Genomic DNA, 23313 nt, shown 5'->3' with positions numbered 1-23313 from the left:
ATTTTTTGTAACAAACTATGAAGTCTTTCCTTTTCCTCTGCTTTCCGCATCTCAGCGCTAATCTTCAGATTGACCTCTACGTCCACTGCTATGTCCTGCATCTGTTTCATGGTGGACGGGCTTCTTTCTCTCAAACGATATTCGATTTCTGCACCAAAAGCTCTTGGATAATGAAATAGAGCTAAGTCTGGGGGAGGTCTTATATTTAATGGCATAGAATGATAAACTTGACTGAATCGGTCAGAAAATTGTTGAACTGTTTCATTTGGAAGCCTTCTTAACTGATTATATTCTTCTATGAGCATGAGGAAATTGACTTTGATCATCCATCTATCAAGGAAGAGTTTGAGAAACTACTCAAGATTAGAGATGCTAGCCTCAGGCAAGGTCTTGAACCAAGTCCTAACTTCGCTTTGCAAAGAAAGGGAGAAAACCCTAATACTAACATCCTCGTCTTCTACTTCAAAAATGTTAAGATAATCTTCAAAAGCCTGGATATGCTTTTGAGCAGTAACACCATTCTCTCCATCAAATCTTGGGAGATACTCAGGATGATTTCTAGGTAAAGGATTGAGCGTGGGAGGCAAAATGAGCGGCTTATATCTATCAGGAACTTTACGAGGCACGGGAATATGTACAAGGATTGGAAGATTGGGCTCGATTTTTGGTTTCTCCTTGGGTGTATGATGATCTTCAACGGAATTAGAAGACTGCTATTCAGATGTGCAAGGAGACTTTTCAACAACATTTTTCAAAGGAATATTATAAAAATTATCTCTTAAATACAATATACATAGCAAAATATTATGGATGAGAAAGAACATAATCCCTTGGATGACAATCCAGGTCAAAAGCCTGATCTGCTCATACAGTTCTTTCGGGTTCATTTCTCCAGTGGAGTCTTTATTATGAAAATGATGTGGAGTCGCCAGGTGGATGAATTAACTTTGAAGTGTCTGATCTCTGTCCACCGTCACAAATCAGATCTAAACGTGATTTTTTTGTGATTTTTTCAAAACAACTTTTATGATTTATTTAAGAGGTGAACTGATCAAGTCTTTGGATTTGCAGTAATAAACAAATGATTCAGATCCCCAGTGGAGTCGCCAATGATGTTATCACTCAGGTTGTTCCCTTTGACTCCTAAGGGAATACGGCCGAGGTAACCACAGACCAATCTTTTAGATGCAAGTCCTAGCCTACCTGCATCCAGAGAGGGCTCTCTCTTTATGATTTAGCTTTGTTTGGGGAGATTTTAGGCTAGTTATGAAGTGCAGAGTTTGTTTTGAGTTTGGTTGGATGGATGGTGTATTCAAACAGAGTTGGCATGCAAAGTGTAAGAAGTTCAGACCATTGGGCATGGAGTCAATGAATATGAACTGTTGGGTGTGTTTTCTTTGGTAAAAGAGAGGAATACAGAGCTAGATAGCTACACATGGAACAACTTTCATGCTGGAATTAAGATGAAATGGAGGTCAGGGAATGAAAGGCAATTAAGGATCTTTCATTCAGCTAACAGAGGGAAAGTGAATGAAGACTATGTAGGAGCAATGAATGATTCCTAAACAACATTCAGAAATGAGAGAACTAGCTTAAACATGATCAATAAAGTATTCATATCCATGACTAGTTCAGAAGAAAACATAGAAAAATCACAGAAATTGAGCACAGAGTACAGTTAAGTAACATCTGAGCTATTCTTTCTTTCTGCAACTTAGATCACGATACATAGATGATATAGATACATAGAAACTAAAAACAGAGGTAACAAAGACCTATTGAACCATGAGGAAGCACGAGAATTCCATATTTTACTTTTCAGCCATTAATACCACAACCAGCCAGTTCATAAGCAAACATTCCAGCAATATTTGTTCATAGAAGTTCTCAAAAATATACAGCGCAAGTCTAGAATGAGCTTATCAATCAACCAACCAACCAACCCTTAATACTTTGTTCAGGGTGGTATTTATAAGAAAAATATCTACAAACAGATCTGAGGGAAGATCTGGGGAAATAACTGTGATTAACCTAACTTCTACTGCAATTAATGTAACAAATATCTACTTTGAGTTGTGTTGGAGGCAGCAGCATCAAAAATGAGGCTTTGAGGTGTCCTTTGATCTGTTCCTTTTAGCCGGCTTCAATGTTCATCGATCCTGATTAGATTTAGCTTTTAATAGCCTTTAACTTTGTACTGATACTCTTTGACTTTGTTGGATGTTCTTTAATTTTCCTTTGATGTGGCCTTAATTCTCCACTGATATTCTTTAATTGATACACTTTGCCGCTACAAAATCGCCCTTTCTTGCCACTTTATGGTAAGATTTGACTGCTGCTGCGCTTTCTGTGGGCTTTAGAAGAGTATCAGCGCTTGGCCGATCAAAATACTATCAAAAATATAGAAATGCTGCAAAAATGGCGGAGGATTTGTGAAAACATGACTATACTGAGGCCGTGCTCGTTGTCCGGAGCAAATCTGGGCTTGAGCGATCAAAAATGGATGAAGAATGACCATAATCCTTTGGATCTGAAGCGCGTGCGGGCGCAGAAAGAAGAATATGAAGAAAATAGCCTTTTTACCTTATAAAAGGAAAAAAACACTTTATACGAGAGATTTGATGAATTATGAGGCCGGAGCGAACACTGTAGAGAGGAATTAATCTGTGCCGTTGGATCGCGCGAAGGCAGATCCAACGGTTAAGATTAAATCGCAATATCGCTATCGGCGGGGACCCGGGGGCAGAGGCTTTATATATATATGAGACTTGCGATATAGCGATCGTCAATATCGCATCGGCGATCGCATATCAGGGGTGGAAAGGAGCGATAGCTATATAATAGTGAAAAGCGATAAGCGATATGGGGCGATGCGATATAATATGAGCCGTTGATGAGGGGGGTAGATCGGACGACTGGCGCGCGATCGGCGATATCACGTCGGCGGGGAGGATGGGACGGAGGTTTTAATATAAGCGATAGTGAAATGGGGGTTGCGACATGATATGGGCCGTTAGATCTGGGGCCTTGATCGGACGGTAGAGATTAAATCGGCGATCGGCTATTGGGGTTGGACGCTTTCAACGAATAGCGATGGGTGAGCGAAATGGGAATGGAGTGACATGATCTGGATCGTTGGATGAGCAGGGGTGATCCGACAGTTGGCGCACAATCAGCGATATCGCATCGACGAAGGTCAAGGGGTGCGGAGGCTTTATATATATGCGATAACGAAATGGAAGCGATGCGATAAGATCTGGGCCGTTGATGCGGGGGCTCGATCGGACAGCTGCCACGCGATCGGCGATATCGCGTCGGCGGGGGGGCAAGAGGTCGGGACTTATATATATGTGATGGGCGAAGCGAAATGGGCAATGCGACACAATGTGGACTGTTGGATCTGGGGGCAGATCGGACGGCTGCCACGCGATCGGCGATATTGCATCGGCGGGGAATAAGGGGTATGAACCATTTCATATAAGCGATTGCGATAGCAAAATAGTGATTACGCATGCGATATGCGATAAAGGGGAGACTTGCGATGATGAATGGATGAGATATCGCTTCAGAAGCGATAGCGATATCGCATCGGAGGAAGGGAGTGGAGGCATGTATAAAAGGGGCCACTATTGACTGCTTCCTTCGACAACGATATCGCGTCGGAGGGGGAGGGATTTAATCGGAGGAATGATTTATGAAGGGAAAAAGGGTTAATGTGATTGGAGGGGTTTTCAATGCATCGGAGATGGGTTTTATGAAATCGGAGGGAGATTTATGTGCATTGGAAAGGTTTGTTAATGCATCGGAAGGGGTCCGATTGCATGGAAGAGGGTTTTATGCCTTGAAAAGGTAAAAACAAGGTTAATGGAGGGTTTTTATACATCAAAGGAGGGATTTTATGCATAGGAAGGAGTCCCATGCATTGGAAGATGGTAAAATGAGCAAGGTGAGGGTTCTTACTAAGTTTCAGACAAACTTAGTAATTCCCAAGCATACTTATGGTTATGTTTCAACCAGAGGGAGGGGATATGTATATAAGGGGGATATTTAACATATTTTTAATAGGGGAAGGGGAAATAAGAAGGGATTTATATAATAGAGTTAGAAGTTAATATGGATTTTGATCAGAAAAGCGCTAAGGGTAGAAATCTTAGGCTATAAAGGGGAAATAGGACTTTAGAAGAAATATAAGCATCCTTAAGTAAAGCAGATCTTTACATAGGCAAATGTTATGGAATATGATGAATCTTGGAGATATTAAGCAAATCTTAACATCTCTTAGGGGAAATTAGTGAATGATTTGAGAGAAAGGAAGAAAGAGAAGTTAATCATGCCATGCTTGAGCTTCTCCAAGGGAATATGTCTTTATACATGTGATTTGAAGTAAATTAACACTTTGAAACACAAAATTAATCACAATTCTTCATTCTACAACCTCAAAACTGCCTACCCTACCTACTTACCTAATATTTTTTCTTCTTTTTGGATGGGTGCACTTGGACTAGCAAACCCAGCTTTTCTTCTTTTCTTTTAGCTATCCTCCTATCTAAATCTACCCTTATTTCATCCAGGGGCTCAGATTAAACAGTTGAGCACCCTTGCTTCTCTACCTATCTAATAATCTGCCAAGATTAAACATTTTGGACAAATCTTTATTCTCTATCTCTAAAAACAAGAAATTTAAACCTAGGGAAGCCAAGATTAAGTTGTTTGACCTTCCCTTAACTGTGAAATCCTTCAAAAATGGAACTTTTGCAGCATGAAAAAGATGAACATTTTTGGCACTTCCACTGTCAATCATGAAAAATGACACCTATTGGAATAGGAGGCTAACACATTTCATGAACACATAAATGGGAGAAACATAGAACTCTTTATATTAATCTAGGAAAGATTACAACCCTTGAAGCCATGTTTGATTCAACATCATCCTCCCAGCATCAAACTCTCTTCACCTCATGAATAGCAAGAAATTCCAACATTACAACAATGCTCTCACCTCAATTCACAAACTAACAGCACTTACTTACAACTCAGATTATTTCAGCCCCTCTGATCTCTTGGATGGGAGATCCTTTTATAGATGAATTGCAATAGGGTGAGTCGTCTATGGCGATGATGAGTATCATTCCATGTGTAGCAATTTGTTCCATAAGAGAGGGGAATTGGAGATGGTTTCCTAGTTCCCTTGTTCATCCTTGGGTGAATTTAGAGAGGCAAGTGGCACAGGAGACGTTTCTAGAAGGTTCCATGAGCAAACAACTAAAAAACAGTCCCGGAAATTTGTCCATTCTCGCCTATCGCACCCTATAGAAGGCCTAAACAATATGCATCGCACTTTGGTAGTGTAGCAGTCAGTATGCATCGCACTTTGACACTGTAGCAGTCAATATGGTTCAATTTAGGCAATTTCTGGATGATTTCTGAGGTGGAACTTTTGGGAAATGATGTATTCAGATGACTTAGTTCCTTTAGGGTATAAAACAACCATTTTAGGGCTTGATAGACCCTATTACATCGACATATGAGTTTTGGGTTGATGTGCCCAAATATGCCTATAACAGTGCGCGGAGCCTCCAAAACCACATCTTGACATCCCAAGGGTGCGAAAGCCTGGTTCCAGCACCCTCCCCTGCTACCTCGGGCCAGACCTCAGTCCGCGCTTCGCGGGTTGTTGCCAAAAGGGCCGGTAGCTGTGGGATTTGTTTGGCTAAATAACTTTTCTAAACTTGGGTCAGACCCATATAAACCAACAAATGGTTTTGTTGCTGGGACAGGGATCTGCCTAAGGGGTGTCTAGTGTGAAATAAGGGGACCCTATAGAAGAGAACGTTGAAGGATCGAAGGGATCAGGAATGGTAGTATATCAAAGGTAACTATGGCTAGCACGATTTAGTTGCAATTATTCAAAGGAGTAGGAGGTGAAGACCCTGAACAATTCTAGTTTGTGCTAACATCAGTATGGAACGTGAAGAAAATTACAGATGATCATATCAGAAAGGCTACCTTAGTCAGCACGTTGCAGGACAGAGCACTGACATGGTACATAAAGTACTCAAGCAAGCACCCAACGGCAGGGATTGCAGACATCCATACCAAATTGAATAAGGAGTTTAGTTGGCTGAAGTCAAAAACACAGTAGATTATAAGATTCAAAGAGATCGCAATGATGCATGGAGAAACCCCATGGGATTTGGACCAAAGACTGAAAAGTACTATTTGCGAAGCTAACATGACATTGACATATGCACAGCACTGCGCTTGGTTTATGGCATCCTTAACACCACACCAAATGGTGGCTCTATCTCAACAGAAGATCTCAACCTAGGTCGAAGTGCTAGAGATAGCCATGAGGTTACATGAAAATCCGCTGCTAGACCTAGCATTGGGAATACAAAAAATCCAAGCGCAGATCCAGGACATGTATGTCGAAATGAAGAAGCTAAAACAAGAACATATACCACGAGACAAAGCTCGGGAGGGAGTATGGTGTATAAAGTGCAGAAGCCAAGGACACGATAAATATCACTGTCCAGTCTTAGTAAATTTTGAGGCGACGGGGGGACCAACACTATTGCAACCAGAGGCACCGACAGGACCAAGTGCTAAAACCCCACTCTAGTGCACAATCTGTCACGTGGGAGGGAAGCACAATACTAATAACTGTCACCTATTATAAAAATACAACCAGACCCCCCAACAGCTATTTTGCAACTTCTACAGGTCGGTGGGCCACGAGGAAAGGGACTGTTGTAGCTACCAATTGTTAACAGACCAGTCACCTACTTACAGAATGTAGACTAAGGTGCGAGGTCAGGATCTAGCCACGATGATCGCGCGCGGTGGGTTCAAGGGTCGTGGACAAGGACGGGGTGGAATGGGGCCTGGAAGGGGTCACAAGAAAATAATATACTACAATTGCGGAGGACCAGGACATTACATGTGGGAGTGAACCAACCCAACTAGAATTTCGTGCAATTATTGTGAGAAATTCGATCATGAGTTGATAGATTATCCTACGCTGATAGCGAAAATTCGTGAGAAAAGGGCGGAACAACCAACAATGACCCATAATGTGCAAATGATGACGTTCGAACCCCGCGAGGAAGACCCCAAAGTCAACATGGTATTGAGAAGTGGTGCGGACATGGGAGCGGATGGAAGAAGCTTAGGGGGCGGCAAGGAGACATATCTAGAAGCTCGAGGGAGCTTCGCGGAGGTCTCTACCTCAGGTAGTCGGGATCAGCCTGAGTCAGACAAGGACCCCTCTATGATAACTACCCTTTTAGAGACATGTCTACGGTTTCTTCACGACAATAGGGTGGTCAAAAGCTTGCAAGAGTTGGTAAATATACGCGCAGGATGGAGTGAACCTCGCTTCGTTCGAAAGTTGGGAAGATATACATCACGAACCGGAAGGTAGTTGTGGTTAATGGTGCAGATCAGTAATTATGAGATGGAACAAGTCATTTTGGATCTAGGATCAGATACCAACGTACTACTGAAATAGACTTAGGAGTGCATGGGTAAGCCTACACTATAATGGTCCCCTATCCAACTACAGATGGAAAATCAGCAGAAGGTGCTACCCATGGGAAGGCTGCAAGGGGTTAGGTAGACCTTGACGGCGCAAGTACCCGAACAGACTTTGAAGTTATTGAGCTCATGGATGAAAGTGCGCCCTATCCTTCATTGTTAGGAATAGATTGGGCCACCGACATGAATGGGGTGATTGATCTAAAGAAGTGGATAATGATATTTGAAACGAAGTCACTCCGTGCAGTCATTCCACTAGATCCGGCTGAAGGACTGCGCTACATTGAACCTGTGTGCAACAAAAGGAGTGACGACGATGAAGTTTGTAGCTATAGAATATCTGCCCAAGCCCAAGGATGGGTCAAGACAATGAAGGACAGAAGAATATCACAGCGTAATACACAGTCTTGCACCTCGGATTTAGAAGGTGAGAGAGGGTGCAACACATTGAATGGAGTAACCACGCTACACTGCAACATGCTAGCTAAATTAGTGTATTGCATAAGGGCTCAGGATTGTGAATTGCCGAAGTATGATGGGTTGACCATAGTAGACAAATTCCTAACCAACTTTGAAATCATAGTCCCAGAGAACCAACGGTTTGATGCGATGAGATGGGCATTGCACGCAATTCCTGTGCGATGGTGGGGCACACATGAAGGGATGTTCTAAGATTGGCGCGCCTGCAGGCGCATGATGAGGATTAGATTTAGGAAGCCGAACCTACCTATAATGGAGAAATACAATGGACATGATGATTCGCACTTGCACCTTACCAAATGGATCAAAGCCTACGAAGAGGAACCTCAGCCAGAGTGGGTGCACTTATTTTATCACACCTTGGACACCATTCCCAGAAATTGGTATACGGAAGCAGAGCTCCGGAAAAACACAGGCAAGTGGGATATCTTGCGCACAAATTTTTTTTCGACCTTCCTGTTTGCAGATCAATGGGAGCCCCTGGATGAAGCACTACAGCTGGTAAAAGACACCATATTCATCACCGCAACAGACTAGTTGACCCGATGGGCCGAGGCACAACAGGTTAAGGATTGCACGGCTGCAACAACTGCGAAGTTTTTGTTCGAGAACATACTGACCAGGTTTGGATGTCCCAAAATTCTCATGAGCGGCCGTGGAATGCATTTTTTGAATGAAACGATTAGAGCACTCACTGAAGAATTCCAGATCTATCACCAGCAGAGTACGCCATACCACCCACAAGCGAATGGGACCATTGAGGCATTCAACAAAATCTTGGAGACCACGTTGACCAAGGTCTATCATGCACGACGAAATGACTGGGACTTACGCATCCCTGTTGTGCTATGGGCATACCACACCACATGCAAGAAGTTGAAAGGCCAGACACCGTTTCGGTTAGTCTATGGCCAGGAGGCCATTATGCCTATGGAACATGAGTGACCATGGAACGCATTTTCTGAATGAAATAATCAGCACACTCACTGAAGAATTCTAGATCTGCCACCAGTAGAGTACGCCATACCACCCACAAGCGAATGGGACCATGGAGGCATTCAACAAAATTTTTGAGACCACGTTGACCAAGGTCTATCATGCACAACGAAATTACTGGGACTTACGCATCCCTGTTGTGTTATGGGCATACCGCACCACATGCAAGAAGTTGACAGGCCAGACACCGTTTCGGTTAGTCTATGGCCAGAAGGCCATTATGCCTATGGAATATATTGTGCCTAGTTTGTGGATAGAGGCAATCATTGGTATGGCAAACCACGGGGCTTTGGAGGAAAGGATCGCACAGCTCGAAGAATTAGAAGAAGAATAGCTTTTGGCTAGATTCCATCAGCAAGTACAAAAACAACGTGAAAAAGCATGGCATGATCAACATATCAAGGTGTGCACTTTCAAGGAGAATGATCTAGTACTGCTATACGATAGTAAATTCGAGAAATTCCCTGGGAAACTCCGAATGGATTGGTTGGGACCCTATGTCGTCAAAGGAGTTACCGAAGGAGGCACGGTTCAGCTGGCTAAACTTAATGGGGACCCCTTCCCGTGCTGAGTGAATGGAAGTCACCTAAAGCTCTATACGGGCAGGCTGGCCACTTGACTAACCATTCGAGGGATAGTCTCACCACTCCAACTAGTTGAGAGAGAGCACGGGACAGTAAAGCAATCTGGGGGAAAAAGGCGTGAATCCTAGGATAAACGTCGATCGGGCTCATCATCAAGATCATGGTCGCGTGGTCAGATGTACACTGCTGCGTTACTCCAAACAGAGGTGATCATTCGGATCACTATTCATGACAAGATGTCTGTAGTATGGCGAAAGGGAGTGGGAAGCGGGCAATCAAAAGTAGAAGTATTAGCCAGATATGGCAAGAGTTGCCATAGAATATCAATGGGAATGCTAGAAAAGGTGTGATTCAATGGATTTGAAATTCGAAGTGCTTATAAATCACTAAGGGGCATCCACCAGGCGAACTATATTTCTGCAAAACATATGCTAAGTACTGCTATGGAGCTGTTTCTTATCTCTGCATAAGGAGTAAGCCCAAGGGTGGTGATATGGCCACTGAACTGTCTACAGAGCAGGATGGTGACTGTCGCGGGCATTCTGCAGCCTACAACTACAAAGGATGTATTGAAAGAAGAAAGACACGAAGCAGAAGTGGTCTGGATGCCACGGGTTGGTCAACAAACTACAATAATTCAGTGAAAGAAGGGAAAAACGGAGACCACGGGTGAAAACGAAGCTACTAAGCCATCTTTGAAAGATATTAAGAAGTTAGATCTCACAGACAGTAGCAATGGTCTTGCAAAATTGCAACACAAGCTGCAGCAAATAGGGCGAAGAGCAGATACAAAGGTTGGAAGTCGCTGCGCTGGTATGAAAAGGATGCATATGCGGCTCCCCAGCTCGAGCTAAAATTCTAGGAGGGGGTGTTCTGTGTTAACCGAGCAGAGCAGAATGAGCATCATCGGTCATAGGAAGTGGTCAAAACACAAAAGCACGAGCCAGAAGACGCGTTGTCAGAGACAACGAGGGAGCAGCAGGATGACGAGCGCATTTCCGGGAAAACTAGTGTCCATTTAGAGCTGCTAGTCCCACTAAGACGGGTAGCTATCTTAGAAACAAACAATTCAAAGTAACTTGTGTTTTCCTTTATGAGAGATAGATGAGAGAGAAGAAGAGAGTACCAACCTCTGTCTTTTTCTTGGCTCCTTGCTTGTTTCCTCTCTCCTTTGATAGAGCTTTGCCACTCCTTTCTCACTTGTCCCACTTCAAAGAACACCTGTAGAGTCAAAGTAGCAAAATACCATCAAAGCATAGAGATCTATAACCATAAACAATGTAGAATCAGATGTACATTAACCATATAAATGCATACACAAATACAAGATTCAGAAATATACTAGTATATGGAGGAAAACTCAAATAGCTTTATTGATAGAAGTAGTAGAAGAGAGGATTACAACCCAGCTATCTGATCCAGCATCATCCTCCTAGCATGAAAGCCCTCTTCACCTCATGAAAAGCTAGATCACCCAACAAGACAATGTCTCAAAGAGAAACCAACAACACTTCCTTACAAATTACAAAATTCTCGCCTCTAGATCTCTAGGATGAGGGATCCATATATAGATATCTGCAGGGGAGTGAGTCAGATTCTGGGATTTTTATTAGTGTCATTTCACTAATAGTTCTTGGTTCCACTTGGAGATTTCATGACCTTTTACTCATCCCTGGGAAAATTCATAGAGGCAAGTGTCATATGAGCAGTTTCTAGAAGATTCTTTGAGTTTCCACCTAGCAAACTTCCTCTACCATTTGTTTTCTCTCGCTCATCGCACCCTTCATAAGGGATTTTCAGTATGCGTCGCACCCTTTATGTGTAGCAGGTGAGATGCATCGCACCCTCAACATGGAGCAGTTTGTATGGTCCAGTTTTGACCAATTCTGAGCAGTTTTTCAGAAAGAACTTCTGGGAAATGATGTAATCAGTTGACCTTGATCCTTTACGGTATGAAACAACACTTTTAGGGTTTTGAGAGCCCTTGGTTTATCGACATATGTGATTGGGGTTGTAGTGCCCAAATATTTCTATAACAGTTGCCCCCTAAAGCATGAGGTCGTAAATCTTCTGATGTTGGGTGAAATGCTTTATCATGAGGATCCAAGGTTTTTCGAATTGGAAGGTGACCTTGATGAGCCCCAAAATTGGGTAACTTATTGGGCTCATTTTGCCTAATTATCCTTGTTCAATCCTCCATTTTTCATAGATTATGCATGTTTTCCTAGTATGTTTATGTTATTTGAACGAATAAGGGTGGTCACTCTACCTAGGAGACTAATACGTGGTTATTTCAAGATTTTTGGACAAATTTTGGAGAAAAACCAAGAAATCATGGGTCAGCTGACAGCCAAGCTTGAGGTGAGGATTCGTAGGGAGGTTGTCTCTTGCATTAAATGGCCTCCCTCAAAATCTCCACCCTCAACACCGAGCTCCACAGGCCACCAAAACGGGTTTTAAAGGCAGCCAAACAGTTTTTGGAGGAGTGACTGTTCACTAGCAGTTGGGACAGTCAAGTCCCTTGAATCTAGGAGGGCTGCTAGCCCCCTCGTATTGTACAAATAGGAAGGCCTCAGCCTTCATAGTTTGCTTTTGGAACTATTGTTATTTTTGCACTATAGTGCTGTCATTTTTCTCAGCCTGTTTTATTGTTGTACAACTTTCTTATGATGGTTATTTTTGAATAATGATAAGCAGCTTTACTTGGCATCAGATCTGAGTTCTTTATAGGAGCCTGCGGCTCTTGGGGTTGGGCCCAACCCGAGTGCTAAGGCCTCCTCTATGTATTGTTAGTTGTTCTTTATGCATTTGCAAAAACATTTCTGTTAAGTAGGTTAAAGTTTGTTGATTAACTAGGTCACTGTTAATGGTTAGATAGACTTTTTGAATGCTCAGATTCACTTGATAGGTTGTTAACAGAAAAGCTTCAAGAAAAGGGCCATCAAACATCTCTGGTTTCACCTCTCCTTCAGTAGGATCTGGAGCTAGGATCAGGATAACTTTGCTGCCCACAAAAACACTGATTTTTCTTTGCCATGCAATCACTAGTGTTTGATTTTCATGTGTAGAAGTTGGTTACTAGTTCAGACTTTCATTTGCTTAGTTGCATGAGTTAAAATCCATGGTTTCATTGCAGGTCACACTTCTGTTCATTCTCTTTACTGGTAGCTAGCAGATTAGGTCATCGTAATTAGGTTTTTGAAATTCCAAGTCTTCGTTTGATCGGTTGGAAGAAACGCCTTGCAGAGCACCTGTACCACTCCTTCATCTGTTCATTCTCCATCAACACCATCCACTCCACCCTCTGCTTAGAATCCTTGCCTCCAGTTCGCCATTTGCTCCCATAACCCTAATCTTGTGTGTAACGTTGCTTCAGTCTTCTTTGAACCAAACCCAGCCATCTGCACCTGTCCACAACTCCATCCACCAAGTTCTAGACCATCTCCAACCCTCACCCTACCTCCACACTCACTCCTTCACCTTTCCCTCTCCATTCATCCACCAAAAACCTCATCTCTGAACATCCTGTAGAAAATTCCAGACATCCTGTAGAAAATCGCAGACATCCTGTAGAACCCCTATAGACTTCCTGTAGAGGCTCACGAATGAGGTTTCTTGACAGCCAAACTTGGTGAAACTCTATGGAAGGGTGTTAGGGACCCCTTAGGCCCTCTCTGAACCTTCTTGACCTTTCCCAAGCATTTCTTCTTGCATACCCACCTCTGCACAATAAAAAACAGTCAAATCATATGCATAATAACTTTGAAAACTTATTCAAAAATACAAAAAGATGGTTTCTTTCAGATATTGATGTAGAAGTAGCCTAGATGCATGCATTTACCTTTCTATAAATCAATGGCATCTCCTTCAGTAGCTTGCATCCTCTTTCTTGGATCAGTAGGGTTAGCTGGTAGAATTAGGGCTTGCTAGGGTTTACGTTTCCTTTTTGCTTTCTAGTTTCGTTCTGCAAATAGGTCAGCCTTCTTTAAGTTAGCTTTCGTCCATTAGTTAAAAAGCTTCTTCTCAGAGCTTATAGAAGTTGGCTTAAGCCCCTAGCAGACTTGTGCCAGCTGACCAAGTGACAGCTGCGGCAAGAGCTAGTACTTGTGCGTACAGCACCGTCGATTCCAAGTTTGTTACGAACTACCGGGTTGATGAAAGTAAAGAAGGGAGTCCAGGAGTTGTAGCATTATTGCTGCAATACTAGAGCTCACCAGACCTATAATAAGATACAATACAATACATTATCTTCATAATATTTTCATGATCTAGCTGAGGCGGGCATTCCCATGCTCAGCTTTATAAATTCATTTTCATGTACATAGGACAGATAACCGTCTGTGTGGTAGACTGATGATTCTAGTAGAGCCATCATCCCTTAGCTTGGATGATTATCTGTGCAGCTATGGAGTACATTTGATGTTTTTATTTTCCTGAATATATCGCAGCCCAGATGGATGAAACTAGATCCAGGGTCTTCAAACTCATTCGATCTTCGCCCGATGTACAAGGCGATCCATGTGAAAAGATGTTCTGGTGTCGAACATGGAAAGACATCACCTGATTACCAGCCAATGATGTAAGCTGTTAACAGGCGCGAGAGGAATCACCGATAATGATAATGACCCTCAAGGTACTGCAGTATAATTCACGTAGTGTGAATACATGAGTCGATGTCGAACACCATGTAAAATCTTTCGATCAAAGGCCATTGAAGTAAACCTGTCGCCGGAAGTGAGAAACTTGCCATTGAGGCATGCAAGCTTCAAAGTACTAAAAGGGTTGTTCTTAAGTCGACTTCTTGGATAATGAGCTGATTTTAGCAAGAAGTGACCTGTCGTAGGAGGGCCTTAATGAATCCCACATCTATGACACGGAACGGAGCAAATGATTTTGTGGAGGTGAAAACGATATGATGATATAAGGTTCAGGGTGGCGGTCATGAAAATTGGAGCACGAAGTTATTGCAGCGGATGAGGTGTTAGCTGGGTTGGTGAATTCGCTGAGTGACTTCTCCTGAACATATCGGTGACACTGGAATGGATTGGTAGTGCTAAACCCAAAATGGATGGTATGGAGGACCAAATGACCGGTGAACAGAATAACCCAACCCGACTCAATCATGGTGATGGAGTGAAAGTGTCATGTTCAAGAGCGACATGCTACCAATGAAGTTCTTCAAGTTTCCTTCCCTTTTTCCCTAGTCATTGCTGACCAGTACCTCTTTATTTTTGTCAAGCTTGAGGAGGATAAAATATGCTTGTTCTATAATTTTCCCTTCGGGCAAACCTCTCGCTATGTTTTAGTGAGCCTAGCGACAGTGAAACTTGCTCTTGTCCGTATGGACACGTTTTTCGCTATTGTTTTAATGAGTTTAATGACAAAGATAACTTGGTCCTTTTCATTTTTAGAGAGTCTGAAAAGAGATGGAAAGGAAACTCTAGTAGTCCTTTTTTTAGTATAATCCCTTAAGTCCAAAAAGGTATAAAATAATATAAAAGGGATGACTTTTCCGATCACTTTAGCGACCCGAAAAAGACAAGCGCTCGATATTTTTGTGTAATGATCCCTTAGGTCCAAAAATATTAAAATATAGAGGAGGGATGGCACTTCCAATCACTTTAACAAGCTGGAGAGGCCAATTTCTCGGCAATCTTTTCATATTTTACGAGTCTAAAAAGAGCTTAAAGAAGACTTGTTTTTGAGGAACGAGTGATGTTTTTGGATAGCAACTAGTTCCAGGTAAGTTTGGAACTTTTCAATCACGGCAGTGTAAAGAAGGTGGCTAATAGAATCACTCATCGCAGTTGTTCCTCAAAATGGTAAACAATCAAGTGGAGGCATATGATCTGCTAAAAATGTGGAGGTGATGGTGAGAACACGACCAAGGTTCAAAAGTTGATAGCAATGCGATCACAAAGGTTATTTACCAAAGGTGGGTTCATTTTTTAATGAGCTTGAACTCTGGTGGAACATATGCTCATTGCTAGGTTTATTTTTTAACGAGCTTGAACTTCGCGGAAACGTGCTCGTAATAATAGTCAGAGATGTTCAATTCACCATTAACACTATTTTCTCTTGACGGTTGTACTGACTGTTCAATTACTCCATCAAATTGACTAGAAATGTAAATACATGCTTGAAAAATGAGTTAAACACCAACATCTTACTTGAATTATGTGAATAGTAACATAAAAGTAGTTTTTACCTCTCATTTTTACCATTTCATTCAAATTTGGGATTGTTGGAGCTCTGGAGGTGTTTTCCCCCTCTATTTTCATCAGCTAATTTCGGGAGATTCGGTGGACTATTTTCAGCACCGTCTAGACCGGGTAGGAGCTAACCCTGAGCTCTTCAATTGCATTCTTCCTTTCCTAATTCTAAGCATCTTTTCTTGTTTTTCTGGGCCTCAGGGGTTTGAACAATTCGTTCTCTCCCCATCGCACCTAGTATACATCGAAAAGTGCGATGCATACTGAGCTGGCCATTGGCCAGTTAGTATGCATCCCACTGAGTACACAGCTAGGGTGCGATGGGCGCAAGGAGGAAAGTTTATGCACTATTTTTTCATGGATATTTTGCCTATTTTTTCCCAAACCAAGATCCTAATTCTTCTCTTGCTTGTTTTTTAGATATTCATCAGATCAAGATGGTCGTTACATGGCATGAACGTGAGCATGAAGAAGAGGATATGATTGGCTTACATGATCCGGGTATGGTGACTGCATTGCAGAACTGTGGCTTGCTCAAATTATTCCGTATATCCAACATGAGGCAACAAATCAATTTGTTGCAATATTTTCTCGATGCATGGGATCCTACCAACCAAGTGTTCCAGATTCAAGGTAAATCCATCCCTTTGACGGTTGAGGATATCTACTTCTTGACCGGTTTATCGAGGCGTGGTGCCCCTCTCTCACTATTAGGATCCACCCTATGGGGGTGAATCTGTGAGGGATTATATTCGCCGGTTCTGTAGAGATGGATCTCAGCCAAGCAGGGACGGCAAGATCAGTATTCGAGATGTCACTGACCGATCCTTGAGGACTATCTTATTCGCCTTCGCTAGATTGGCTAGTAGTGCAGCTCTTCATTTGGCCAACAGGTCCTATATGCAGTATGCTCTGGAATGCCTTGAACCAAAGGTATTCAATTAGTGTGATACAGTACTTCCAGTTATAAAAGAAAAACTTTCCAAGGTGAAGAACGGAAGATCCAAGAACTTTGGTTATGGTTCCATTTTGACAGCTTTCGCTTTAGAGAGGATACCACTGATGCAGCCATAGTACATTTCACTTGGACTGCCAGCGTCGAGGGAACCACGGATGCAGAGATGGGTTGATCTCATGGCCAGACACGCTAGTCAGTCACAGATTTCATTCTCTAATGCCTTCTTTGAGTGGTTCGACTGTCAGGAGATGGTCTTTGCCAAGTACCCATATTGTTGGGATGGATTTCCGGGGTGACCCAGATTTGGTGCTATCGACTGACGAGCAGTGGGGTGTTATAGGTAAAAAGATCTGATCATATCTCTGCTTATTGATTTTATAATGTTCTTGTGTATTTTAAATGTTATCAAGACTAATAAAACCCATATATTTGTGCTGATATTGAACCAGTGCGACCAACAGCGTGCCCGAGGGTAGCAGCTGCCGTTGCAGTAGGAGAGGCTATAGGGAGGGTTGTCCTTTGCGATCTGGACATAGAAGAGACCCTTGCAGTATTGCAGGATCAGATTGAGGGTCTCACCCTTGGTATTCAAGATGTGAGGACCGACGAGTTATGTTTGAGATTACAGTGCCATACCACTAGCTTGCCGAGTCAATGGACTAGGCTCTTACGTATGATCGCACAAGCAGTGACTTGTTATCACCAGCACCATTAGTTTAGGGTGCTTCCCTGCATATTTGAGTTTTTGGGTCGTGCAACTGATCTTGTCCTGGACACAAAACATTTTTTAAAAGACTATAAACAGTTATATATATTTTCTATTTTCGGAGCTTCATTTTGGTTAAGTTATATGATCCTGATGCAAATGTCGATTGACATGCTTTTTCTTTTATAAATGTTGCAAATGTCTATCTAACACATAATTTGTTAATGAATCATTTAATGTGTTTAAGTTTTTGGAAATGTTTTGATATTGAATAGAATCAAATTGCCTTTCCAAAATCCTAACCCTTAGGAACATACGATATATAGCTGGATTCCGAACGGAATAGATACCAGTAAGCTGTAGGATGATGAGTTGTGAGTCTAGCCTGACAACAAGTCAGCGTATGCCATGTGCGATGGCATCAGAGAGAAGCTCTATCAATTCTCTGTATTCAGTGATGTTGTTCGTTGACCGACCAATACATACCCCTCTGAAACTCACTAACTCGCCACTTGGATAAAAAATGGCCCAGGTTGCAAAAGATAGGTTTCGTGTACTACGACTAGCTCCGTTGGCATATCCAACAAATGATTCCAATAGGTTTGACATATACAACAAATACAAAAGTGGATTACCTAACCAAAACAATTACTCTTGACAAAAACAAAAACATAACAAAAGCATATAAAGAGATTACTACACTTAGTCAAGCATAGTAACACTTGAGGTACAACCCGTTTCGGGGTTGCGACAGTGGAATTCCATCGTAATCTACCAGCTCGTAGGCTCCTTTTGCTAATACTCGTTTAACAATGGAGGGACCCTGTTAGTGTCAATCTTTGCAGCCTTCCTCCAGTGATCAAACATGCTCTTACAAAGTGATTTTAAGGTGTCAAGGTCAAATTTTGTCATTTCAGTGAGTCTTCAAGTAAAATTTGGTCACTAGGCATTAGGTATATGGTTTGCTTTCACTCCTTTCAAAGTTGTCCAATGTCGGTCTATGTCACTATTCAGCTGATTCTACCATCATTCAGAGGGTTGTCATCATCATGTCAGGTTCCAATGGGTCATTTTACACCTTGTTCATGCTTCAGTTGCGCCTAGGTAAGGTCATTTCCCTCTCCTAGGGTTTTGAAGGCAATTTCTTTGGGACGGTCAAATCATTAGAAAAACTTGTATGCTGATGTTCATCCACCTTCCCCTATCCTTAATGTACCTTATTAAACACTTCCCATCACTGAGATTCCCCAAATTCCTCATTTTCACACAAACCCTAGTTTCTTGCTACAACTTGACAATTTTCAAGGCTAGGCTTGTGTTTTTCCCTTTTGCACCCCTTCCCCTCACTCAATTTCTAAGATTACACTTTCCCCTACTTCCTAAAATCCCTCCCTACTTCCCAAAATTTCATCAAGAATTTAGAAACTCCCTATCCCCTTCATTTCGCTTCATTTCGACAAATCTCTTGTTCCACACATCGGGGTAGGTTTTACTCAAATGATGTTTCTGAGCAAGGAAAGATGAATTTGGAAAAATTGAGAGAGTCTTTTGTCCACAACAGGCCAAGGAATAAAAACCTCCACTTTTTACACAGGTATCATGGTTTTAGAGAAATGTCAAAAATACAATTGCCTTGGGAGAATTGATGCACCTCTGAAGTGACCTTGGGAAAATAAAGTTTTCTCCTCGCTTGGTTGGCCAAATGATATGTTTGATAAGTCAAATGATAACTAGACACAAGGATATTTCCAATGAGCTATCATGAGATCAATTTAGAGTTGAGGAATGCATTCAAAAGTTGACTGCAACATCACTCTGCCTTGAGGCAGCCTCATTTGGCACATTTTGACCAGTCTTGGGATATTTGATTTTTGACAGGGAAAATTAACTCCAAATTGAAAAATTCTAGGTGGGTTGGAAATTATACTCAAATACCTTTCCAACAAGCTATCCTGCACCCAATCTGGACACTAGGACGACCTCTAAAAGGCTCCTACAGAAAGGCATGGTGCACTGGGGAGGCATGGCACACTGGGAGAAATTTTCCAGTGTAAATTTACACTGGCGCGGTGCACTGGGGAGGCGCGGCGCATTGGGCTAAAAGGCCTGAAATTCATTGAAATCTTCCTCCAAATTGCAAATTCTTCATTCCATAAGTAGGTAGAGCCTCCGTTTTTGTGTTTCATCCAGGTTTTTCCTAGGGTATGGTGGTTGATGGATGGTAATGGTTCAAAAAAAACTCAAACCCTACCATGTCAAAACCTTCACATGAAAGTTGTTGTTTAGGGTTTTCACCAAATTCATTCCCCAATCCCATTTATTCCTTTTTTCCATCATTCCTAAGTTTCCCTACTCCCTAAAAACATCAAACCCCTATCCCAAATTCTCTGTCCCAAAATTCTCAAATTCCAAAACCCAAACCCTAACCCTAACAAAACTCTCCTAACCCTATACATAAAACCCCTCAAACCCTCCTACATTTCCCTAATAAAATTTTTCCCAATAGTCCCTAATCCCTCACTATTTTTCCCTCCCCTTACTGTCCCTCATGTCATTGTTTTCTCTTGGTGACAAAGGTCAAGCACAAAAAACAGGGTTTTTCTCTCTGTGTGCCGTGCCACCTAGCGCGCAATTTTGCTAGGGAGCTCCAAACTGAAAAAAGTTTATATTTTTAGATTTGGCATGAAAAATCATGACTTATGGTGCATGGCCAATAAATTTTGGCAAGTTTTGAGTCCCCAGGAGGTCAAAAACACTCACAAAATGACCTTTCTGCCCCTATTTTGACACAGAGGAAGCAGTCCTGGGAGATTGCAGTTTTGGAGGGGCAAATGGGCACCAAATTCAGAAATTCCACTTGGGTTGGAAAGTAGACAGGCAGATATTTCCAACAAGCACACTTGGGCTCAATTTTGACTTTAGGAAGTGTCTCAAACTCAGCCTCAAAGTGGTGCAACGCATACAGATTTTGGCGCGGCGCACAGAGGATTTTTGCTCAATTTTTCACCTTCCAACTCAGAAATTCGGCCAATTTGACTAGTTTTGCTTTGTGATGTAATTTTTTATCCATCTTGATGTAATTGGATAAACATGATGTAATTTTGGCACTTATTTACTTGTTCTAGAGGATTCATTCACCAAAAAGTGAAAATTTAATGAATGAATCAGTTTCCTACCTTATAGAGGCAAGTTGTTTTGATTGCCTAGATTTTAGTGCTTTGTTTAGAATTGGTTGAAACAGCTCCTACAATGATGAGCTCGACCCCTAGAGGCAAGGGAATGGGTTGGGCTAGTCTATATCATGTAATTCCTAAGTAATTTTCAGGGTTGGACACTAGGGATTGCTTTCGCATATCATTGTACATTTTATCTCTGCATTTTTGGCTAAGGAACGACCAGGGTTTTGCAGCACTGTTTGTGATCCATGTGGCTTTTATGTTTTGATGGTGTGTTTCTCTAAGTAATTGTAATTTCATTAGTGTTATGTGTATCATTTCCCTGTCTTTTCTTCTGAATTTGAACAAATGAGTGATTAAGGTAGAATCCATTAACTGCTATGCTCTGCCTGTGAATTTGTTTAAATTTCCATGTTTTCATCTGTTTAAGGAGAATTCTTGAAACTCTCTTTCTCTCCTTAGCTCCTCACCAGTCTTATCTATCCATTTCACTCAATTTAAAGCACCAAAATGATTGCCTTCCTTGCCCCAATCAGAACTCTGCAGAAACTGTGCCTCATCCCCGAGCCCAATTTGCCTTTCCCTGTTTCCAACACAAAACCCCCAAAAAACTCAAATCAAACCCTTGTACTTCATACCTAGCCTAATATTATATTTTATTACAATCATCTCGAGCCCCATCATTTGTCTTTTGCTGAGATGGACCCAGAGAGAGCCCTCTCCTATCCTCGTAGGGCTAGCTACGAGGCTGAGAATGGTTTGATGTGGACCTAGAACCTTGTCTTTTCAGCCTAAGACAAATCTAGGCTCTAACAGACCCATCCATAATGATTGGAACTTACTTGCTCCCAATTTATCGGATTCCTGATCGTAAAGTAAGACTAGGTCACCTTCCGAGAAGACACGGGGTTTGACATTTTTGTCAAATTGCGCCTTGACTCGTTTCTTATGAGCTTCATTAGCCAAGGCAGTGTCACGACGAGTTTCATCCAGTTGGATTAGTTCCAAGAAACGAGCCTCTTCCTCTGAAGTTTCGAGGAGAAGGTCGACTGTGAGCTTGAGAGATGAAATTTCACACTAAACCAGTAAGACCGCTTCCAGGCCATACACCAGCTGAAAGGGTGTAAACCCGGTCACATTTCTCACTGAGGTTCTATATGCCCATAGAGCCGAGTGTAGTATTAAATGCCAATCCCGTTTGTGGGCTCCAATCATTCTCTGTAGCATGCGCTTGAGGACTTTGTTGATCACTTCAACTTGTCCATTAGCTTGTGGATAATATGGAGTAGAATTATCGTGGGACAGTCCTAATCTGGCAGTCAATTCAACCATCATGTGATTGCGAAAATGCGATCCATGATCTGTGACTATAGCCAATGGAACACTGAACCTAGAGACTACATGATTGAAAAAGAAAAGAGCAGTCGTTTAGCCGCTGTTGTTTAATTTAGGCATCGCCTCAGCCCATTTTGTAAAATAGTCAACATTGACTATGATATACCCATGCCCCCTAGCCGAGGTGGGGTTACATGTCATGAAATCTATGCCCCGTTTGGCGAATGGCCCAACAACAACTACTGGATGCAGCGGTGTGGGTGGTAATCTGGTTTTGTGATCAAAATTTGACACACATGGCAACTTCTTACTGCTATTATACAATCTTTGAAGATAGTAGGCCAGAAGTAGCCAGCTTGCAAGATTTTTTGTGCTCTAGCGTAGCCAGATAGATGCCCCCCACATGTGCCTGAATGATAGTCATTTAGGACTTTTTCGGCCTCCTCATGCGTGAGGCACCTTCACAGAACTGTATCGACACCACGACAGTAAAGTGTATCACCAACGATCATGTAGTCTTTTGCTTGGTATCAAGTATGTCGTTGTTCGGAGCGAGAGGTATTAGGCCTAAATGTTTGGGTTTGGAGATAGATCAATATATCTCCATACCATGGATCGCTTGACGATATTAGAAATAAAGATTCATCCATGATTGATGCTTTGGATGTTGAATCGTTGGACAACGATGGTAAGTCGCATAGTAACTCCTCGAATACTAGAGATTTCTTTGATTTGGATTTTACGAATTCTAGATCAAACTCTTGCAAAATGGCTATCCATTTCAAATATTTTCCCCCAAGTAACTGGCGTGACAGAATGTAAGTCATAGGGTTTCAATTTGACAAAATGGTAGTTTTGTGAAAGAGTATATAGTGTCGAAATCTCTATATGCTTGAACAGCTGCAAGAGCCAACTTTTCAACATAGAAGTACTTTCTTTCTGTATCATTTAAGTTTTGACTTAAATAATAGATACGATGTTTGATTCCACTGTCTTCTTGAACTAAAACCATTGCGATGGTCGTATCTGCTGCAGCTAGATACAGGTTAAAGTCTTTTTGATAGTCAGGAACATACATTAATGATGCTTTTATTAGGGATTCCTTTAGAGCATCAAAGGAAGCTTGCGCAACCTAATCCCAATTAAAGGGAACTTCTTTTTACAAAAGATGTGTATAACCTTTAGCAAGTTCGGCGTAATTTAGAATGAACCTCCTCATAAAGTTTTCTTTCCCTTAGAGTTTCTAAATCTGAAGCAAATTTGAAGGTGGAGGCATGTCGATGATTGCCTGAACCTTACATGGGTTGAGTCAAATCCCGTCCTTAGAAAC

The sequence above is a fragment of the Pinus tabuliformis genome, chromosome 1_2 (assembly GCF_031772625.1).
Source record: "Pinus tabuliformis cultivar Carrire ecotype Pingquan chromosome 1_2, CPIR1, whole genome shotgun sequence".
NCBI classification, from domain to species: domain Eukaryota; kingdom Viridiplantae; phylum Streptophyta; class Pinopsida; order Pinales; family Pinaceae; genus Pinus; species Pinus tabuliformis.
The sequence above is the reverse complement of the archived record's forward strand: the minus strand, read 5'-3'. Positions refer to the sequence as shown.